A 6,193-nucleotide genomic window follows, 5' to 3' on the forward strand; every position below is an offset into this window, starting at 1 on the left:
CTACCACAGAAGCCCTGGGAGATCCACAGAATCCAATCATTGTCATTAAATGTCCTCTGTAGTCCCTGAGCCAACCAGGAGGAAGATACGGAGCCACCAGAGCAGAATGAAGCTGTAAGTGAATTAGCCCAACCGAATCAAGTCAGGAGCCCTGGGCAGGGGCTCAGGCTGATGAGAGCAGGGAGGGAAACCAAAGACTGTCTGGCCTGGTGCCCTGGCAACTCAGGAGCTCTGTATTCTTACAGGTGATGAGTTGAAAGGGTGTGTGTGTGTGTGTGTGTGTGTGTAGTGTCGGCCAGCAAGGTCATTAGTCAGCTAAGAAGGTAACCTTCCAGTCCCCTGGAATAGTGAGATCACTCCAATACTAAGGTAACATCGCTAACCCCAAGAAACCTTAGAGTTCAATATAAATGGGGGGGGGGTACCCAGAGACTCCTGTGAATGCTTTGTGCCACATATGAGCACTATGGTTGCTCATCATTGATTGAGTTGTAGAGAATCGTGCTCAAAGCAGGAGCTAAGCCTCTGACTCTCCCTGGGAGACCTGGCCCTGCTTTAGACACAGAATTGTGCGCTGCAGTCTTTAGAAAGGAACCATTCGCGCTGGGGTTCATACTCGCTAATGGAGTGAGCTGAAGTATAAGGGATGAACTGCAGTCAGCAGCAAGGCCAGTCTCTCAGCCAAATACACGTGGGTTATTCAGAAAGTTCAAAGTGTTTCAAAAGCATCATGGATTGGCCCTGTAGCTGGGGCAGAGCAGTGATTCAATAGCTCTTCAGAGGAGTTTGGGGTGTGCTGAAGGGCAGTCACATACAGCATCTACCCCAGAGCTTACGGAAGGGGGGTGCTTCTGAGTGTATGACATTCATCAACCCAACACCAAATGCTAAAACCAAAGTCCCAAAGTCGTCGCCTAAGAACTTTTGTTCTGTGTACAAGGGCCACCCAGGATGGAGGGGAGCTATGGCTCAGCAATTAAGAGCACTGGCTGCTTTTCCAGAAGACACAAGTTTGATTCCCAGCACCCATATGGTGGCCCACAACCATCTGTAACTCCCGTTTCAGGGAATCTAGTGCCCTCTTCTGGCCTCTAAGGGTACCAGGCATGCATGGCATAATACATGTATATGTATACAGTGCACATACATGCAGTCAAGACACCCATGCATGTAAAATAATAAAAATCATTCTGCTAATTTTTTAAAAAGATTTATTTATTATGTGTAAGTACACTGTAGCTATCTTCAGACACACCAGAAGAGGGCACCAGATCTTGTTATGGATGGTTGTGAGCCACCAGGTAGTTGCTGGGATTTGAACTCAGGATCTTTGGAAGGGCAGTCGGTGCTCTTACCCGCTGAGCCATCTCGCCAGCCCCATTCTGCTAATTTTTTATGAATCTGAGCATTCATGCATATTAAGGAAGTGCTTCAATGCTAAGATACATCCCTAGCCCAAGGAGTTGGAGTTTTGCTGTGATAGTTTAAGCACTCAGAATATAAACTTTATTTAGTTCTTTTATTATGATGCTGTGGATCAACCCCAGACCCTTGTTCATGCTAGGCAAACACTTCCCATGTAAAATAATAAATCATTTAAAAAAAAAGCCTATCTCAACAAAACAAAACAAAACAAAAATAAACAAAAAAAACCAAAGCAAAACAAAAGTTGTATCCTTCCTGCTTACACCATATCTGGTGGTTCATTCCCAAGATATAAGCCCTCAGAGCTTTAGGCTGGGTGTCCTGAAACAGAGGTGGGGTGGGGGGCTCTGAGGAAGGCTTTGGCAGAGATCACCTATGCAGGCTTAGTTCACTCTAGCACAGTGGGGAGTGGGAAGGTTCCTGGAGTCCAAGCAGTGACACAGAATGTCGAATGTCGTGTGGGAGCAGGGGCTGGGACTGGGGTGGGGGTGGAAGGTGGAGAAGGGGCAATGGCAGCTGTGAGTTGAGCTCTAAAGCTGGTCTGGTGTTTGCTACAGACATGGTTGTGTCGAGCCTGGAAGATACCAGTTCTTTTCCTACTGACCCCTGTCACAACTGAGGAGTCCGAGCCCTGTAGAACAAAGTGCTGATCTGACTGGACAGTTGGTCTGACAAGAACCCTATGTATTCCAATATGCTCCGGTCTCTCCATATGTACACCCTCACCTCTGCCAACTGGGCTTGATTATTCCATTCTACAGATGAGTTAACTGAGGCTCAGGCAGACAGGGATCTCATCCCGAGTCTGCAGGGCCATCCAGGCACAAGCTGCTTCTGGCCCTGCTGACCTCTCTGTGGTCCAAGCCCAGCAGGGGACACAGACCTTGCTGAGCATCAGTCAAAGATATTATGTGGCAAGCCTTAGGGAGATCTGGTCTGAAGGCCGAGAGACGTGGCCAGGAGTGGATGGGAATATCGAAGCGTAAAACGAGGTCTGTTGCCCTGTAACCTAGGCTCCTGGATGTGTGTATCCGGCCACGACAGACATGGGTGGAGCCACAACCATAAACAGGCAGAAGCAGGAGATCCTAAAACAATGGTTCTCAGCCTTCCTAATGCTGTGATCCTAGTATACAGACCCTCATGCTGTGGTGACCCCTAACTGTAAAATTATTTTCTTCACTACTTCATAACTGTAATTTTGCTACTATTATGAATCTCAATGTAAATATCTGTGTTTCCCTATGGTCTTAGGCAACCCCTATGGAAGATTTGTTTGGATACACACACACACACACACACACACACACCCTGCAAGGGGTCTCAGCCCGTAGGTTGAGAATCACAGACCTAGAAAAAGGCCCTTAGAGAATGTAGACTGATCTTGGGAGCCAGTGGTTAACTCCTGGAAGGTGAGTGTTCTCAGAACTAGAGACAACTGAAGTGTGGGACAGCGGGACACCACGGGTACCCAGACAGTGAGGGTGAAACCTGTTCAGTCTTGGCATGAGTGGTCAGATGGAGTACCAATTAGGAGTGAGAAAGGGTGAGAGAGAGGGCCAGGCTGAACCACATCACACCGGCACCGCGTCTCAGGACTTCCCGAGCTGTCGGCTGCGTGGGAGATAAAGGCATGGATGGCCTCAAGGATGCCAGGCAGGGGCTGTGCATCCGGCCTCCATGGAGCCCCCCTGGTCTGGCCCGAGGTGCCCTCACCACGACCTTAGCCTCCTAAGTCGTCCCGGAGGAGCGTGGGTAATTCGGTCTGTGTGTTTACTCCTGCGGTGTGCGTCTCTGAATCTTTCATCTTGACTGCTGACTGTATCAAAATTCCCGTGGTAATTGGATCAGGTGCAGTATTTTCCATGAGGATATTAAATCAGCCCTTCTGCCCGCGTCCAGAACGATCCGCTTCAGAATATAAAGACGCGGGAGATGGCATTAGCCGACGTATCTTTCCTCCTTTAAACTCTCCCCCCCACTCTTAATCGGGCAGCTCTTTATTTGTTGCCAAATAAATTGGGTCTTCTTCCCCTCCCCCAGCTAGGAGCCAGAGGGAAGGAAAGATTCCTGTGGGTGGAAGGGAGTTGAGCTGGAAGAGTGGGATGACAGAGCCAGGTCACCCTGGATTGTCCCCAACTCTGTCTCTGGCAGAGTCACCAGCAGTGAGCAGAGAGTCAGCCATTACCCTTTACTGTCTCCTTCTCAGGATGGGGCCAGGAGAGGCAGTGGGGCATCAAACATTGGATAGGAAGCCTGATCAGCCACCCTTGTCCCCATGACTATCTCACTGCACTGTTGTGTATGTGTGGGTGGGTGGGTGGGTTCAGGCACACACGTTTGTACATGTGTGCACATGTGGAAGCCAGAGATCTCCCTCCGGTGTCCCTCTTCAGCTTTTCTTCTCTTCTCTTCTCTTCTCTTCTCTTCTCTTCTCTTCTCTTCTCTTCTCTTCTCTTCTCTTCTCTTCTCTTCTCTCCTCTCCTCTCCTCTCCTCTCCTCTCCTCTCCTCTCCTCTCTTCTTTTCTTTTCTTTTCTTTTCTTTTCTAACATTTNNTCTCCTCTCCTCTCTTCTTTTCTTTTCTTTTCTTTTCTTTTCTAACATTTATTCCTGCCCCCTCACTCTGTGTGTGTGTGTGTGTGTGTGTGTGTGTGTGTGTGTGTGTGTGTATGACCTGGCCTGTGTGCCTGGTACCTACAGAGGCCAGAAAAGGACACCCGATCCCCTGAAATTGGAGCTACAGTCAGTTGTGAGCTGCCATGAGGGTGCTAGGAATCAAACTTGGATCCTCTAGAAGAGCAGCCAGTGTCTTCGCTGGTGAGCCATCTCGCCAGCCCCCAGCCCTGCTTTCTTGAGACACAGGAGAGGGGAAGAAGAGGGCTCAGCAGAGAGAGGCACTCACAACCAAGCCTGAAGTACTGCCATTTCTCCCTGGGACCTACACTGTAGAAGGAGACACAACTTCCACAAGCCCGTCCTCTGACCTCCAGATGCAAGCTGTGCCATTTGCACAGCGGTAAACATGAGAGAATGAATAAATGTAATGAAATAATTTTAAACACAAAGGGTTGCCTTAGCCTGGATGGAGCTCCTGATTGGGCTGTGCTAACTGGTCAGGAGTCCCAGCCATTCTCCTGTCTCCGGGTCCCCAGAGCTGGATCCCCTAGACTTTTCCTTTTCTGTGGGTTCTGGGAATCAGACTCAGGTTTGGATACTTTTGTGGCAGGCACTTCCGGGAGCTAAGGTTTTCCCCCAGCCCCTGTGGTGCATTTGACTGCCCCGGTACACTGTGGGGAAGAGTTTCAGACTTAACCAGTCTAGGATTGGAAGGAAGGAGAAACTCAAAGAGATTTATGCCTAGAGATGATGCCTATAATCCCAGCACTGAGGAGGCAGCCGCTCATGATCTCCGTGAATTTAAAGCCAGTCAGAGGCCGCAGAGACAGCTCAGTGGCTGGGATCACTGGCAGCTCATCCAGAGGCCCCAGCACCCCCGCAGCAGCTCAGACCTGTCTAAGTCCAGTTCCAGAGAAGCCTACACTGTCCCACAGACATATATGAAGGCAAAACACCAATGCACACTAAAATATAAATAAATCATGTTAAAAAATAATAAAGCCAGCCTGGGCTAAATGGGAAGTTCCAGGCCAACCTGAGCTACAGAATGAGACCATGTCTCAAAAAGAAAGATGGAGGTGGGGGGTGGGGTGGAGAGTAGATGTAACTCGGTAGTGGAAGGTTTGCCTAGCATGTTTGAGGTTCTGGGGTCAGTCTCCTGAGATATTCAAAAAAGAAAGAAGGAAAGATTTAAGATCACATGAAAAGTGACGGAGTCGGGGCAAAATGGCTGCCACGGTGAAATGTCTTAAACCGGTCTCACAGCTGTGTGTGAGCAAGCCGCCCACTGCTTGCTCACTAGAGGAACAAACGGTTGATTTCACATTCTGTGAATTTCCCCTTCATTCAGAACTAAGGCAGCCCGTATCAGTTGCCTGTCGGATTTATCTCCATTGTTGATTGAGCCTCTGGAAATTGGCAGGCCCTGTGACTGACTCTGCGGGAGGCAGCCTGTTGTGGCAGAAGAGCAGAGTGGGGGAAAAGCCTCCCCTTGTAGCCTTCTCTGGTCCCCCCTCCCCTCAAAATGGATATCACTGTAGCTACCAGCAAGCTGGTATCATAGGAGAGACAGGAAAGGTGGGTAGGGAGGAAGGGCAGGCAAGAGTCAGGTGGGGAGAGGGAAGGAGAGAGCCAGCAGGTGGAGAGAAGAGGACCAGGAGGCAAGGGTCCAGCCCTCAGCCAATGGGGTGAGGGAATAGCGAGGCCACTCTAGTTTATGGGACAGTGCAGAGTGCAGGGCGCAGCCACAGGGGCGGGGTGAGCAGGCTGAGCAGACCCCCGAGTAAGAATTGGCGGTCAAATTGCAAATCACAATCATGGATATCTCTGGGCAGCCAGCAAACGGCTAAAATAGGAAAGACAGGCATTTTCTACTGCTGAAACCCAAAGGGACACCCAGAATTCTCATGTGTTGCTACAGGTCAGGGAGCGGGTATGTGTGTGTGTGTGTGTGAAATGTCACAGCCACTTTAAAGAACCTGGCGTCAATGACTGAAGGTATTCACAAAAGGTCTCACTTAAGAGAGCTTATAGCACACCTTTAATCCCAGCACTCGGGAGGCAGAGGCAGGCGAAGAAGAAGAAGAAGAAGAAGAAGAAGAAGAAGAAGAAGAAGAAGAAGAAGAAGAAGAAGAAGAAGAAGAAGAAGAA

The sequence above is a fragment of the Mus caroli genome, chromosome 2, assembly GCF_900094665.2.
Source record: "Mus caroli chromosome 2, CAROLI_EIJ_v1.1, whole genome shotgun sequence".
NCBI classification, from domain to species: domain Eukaryota; kingdom Metazoa; phylum Chordata; class Mammalia; order Rodentia; family Muridae; genus Mus; species Mus caroli.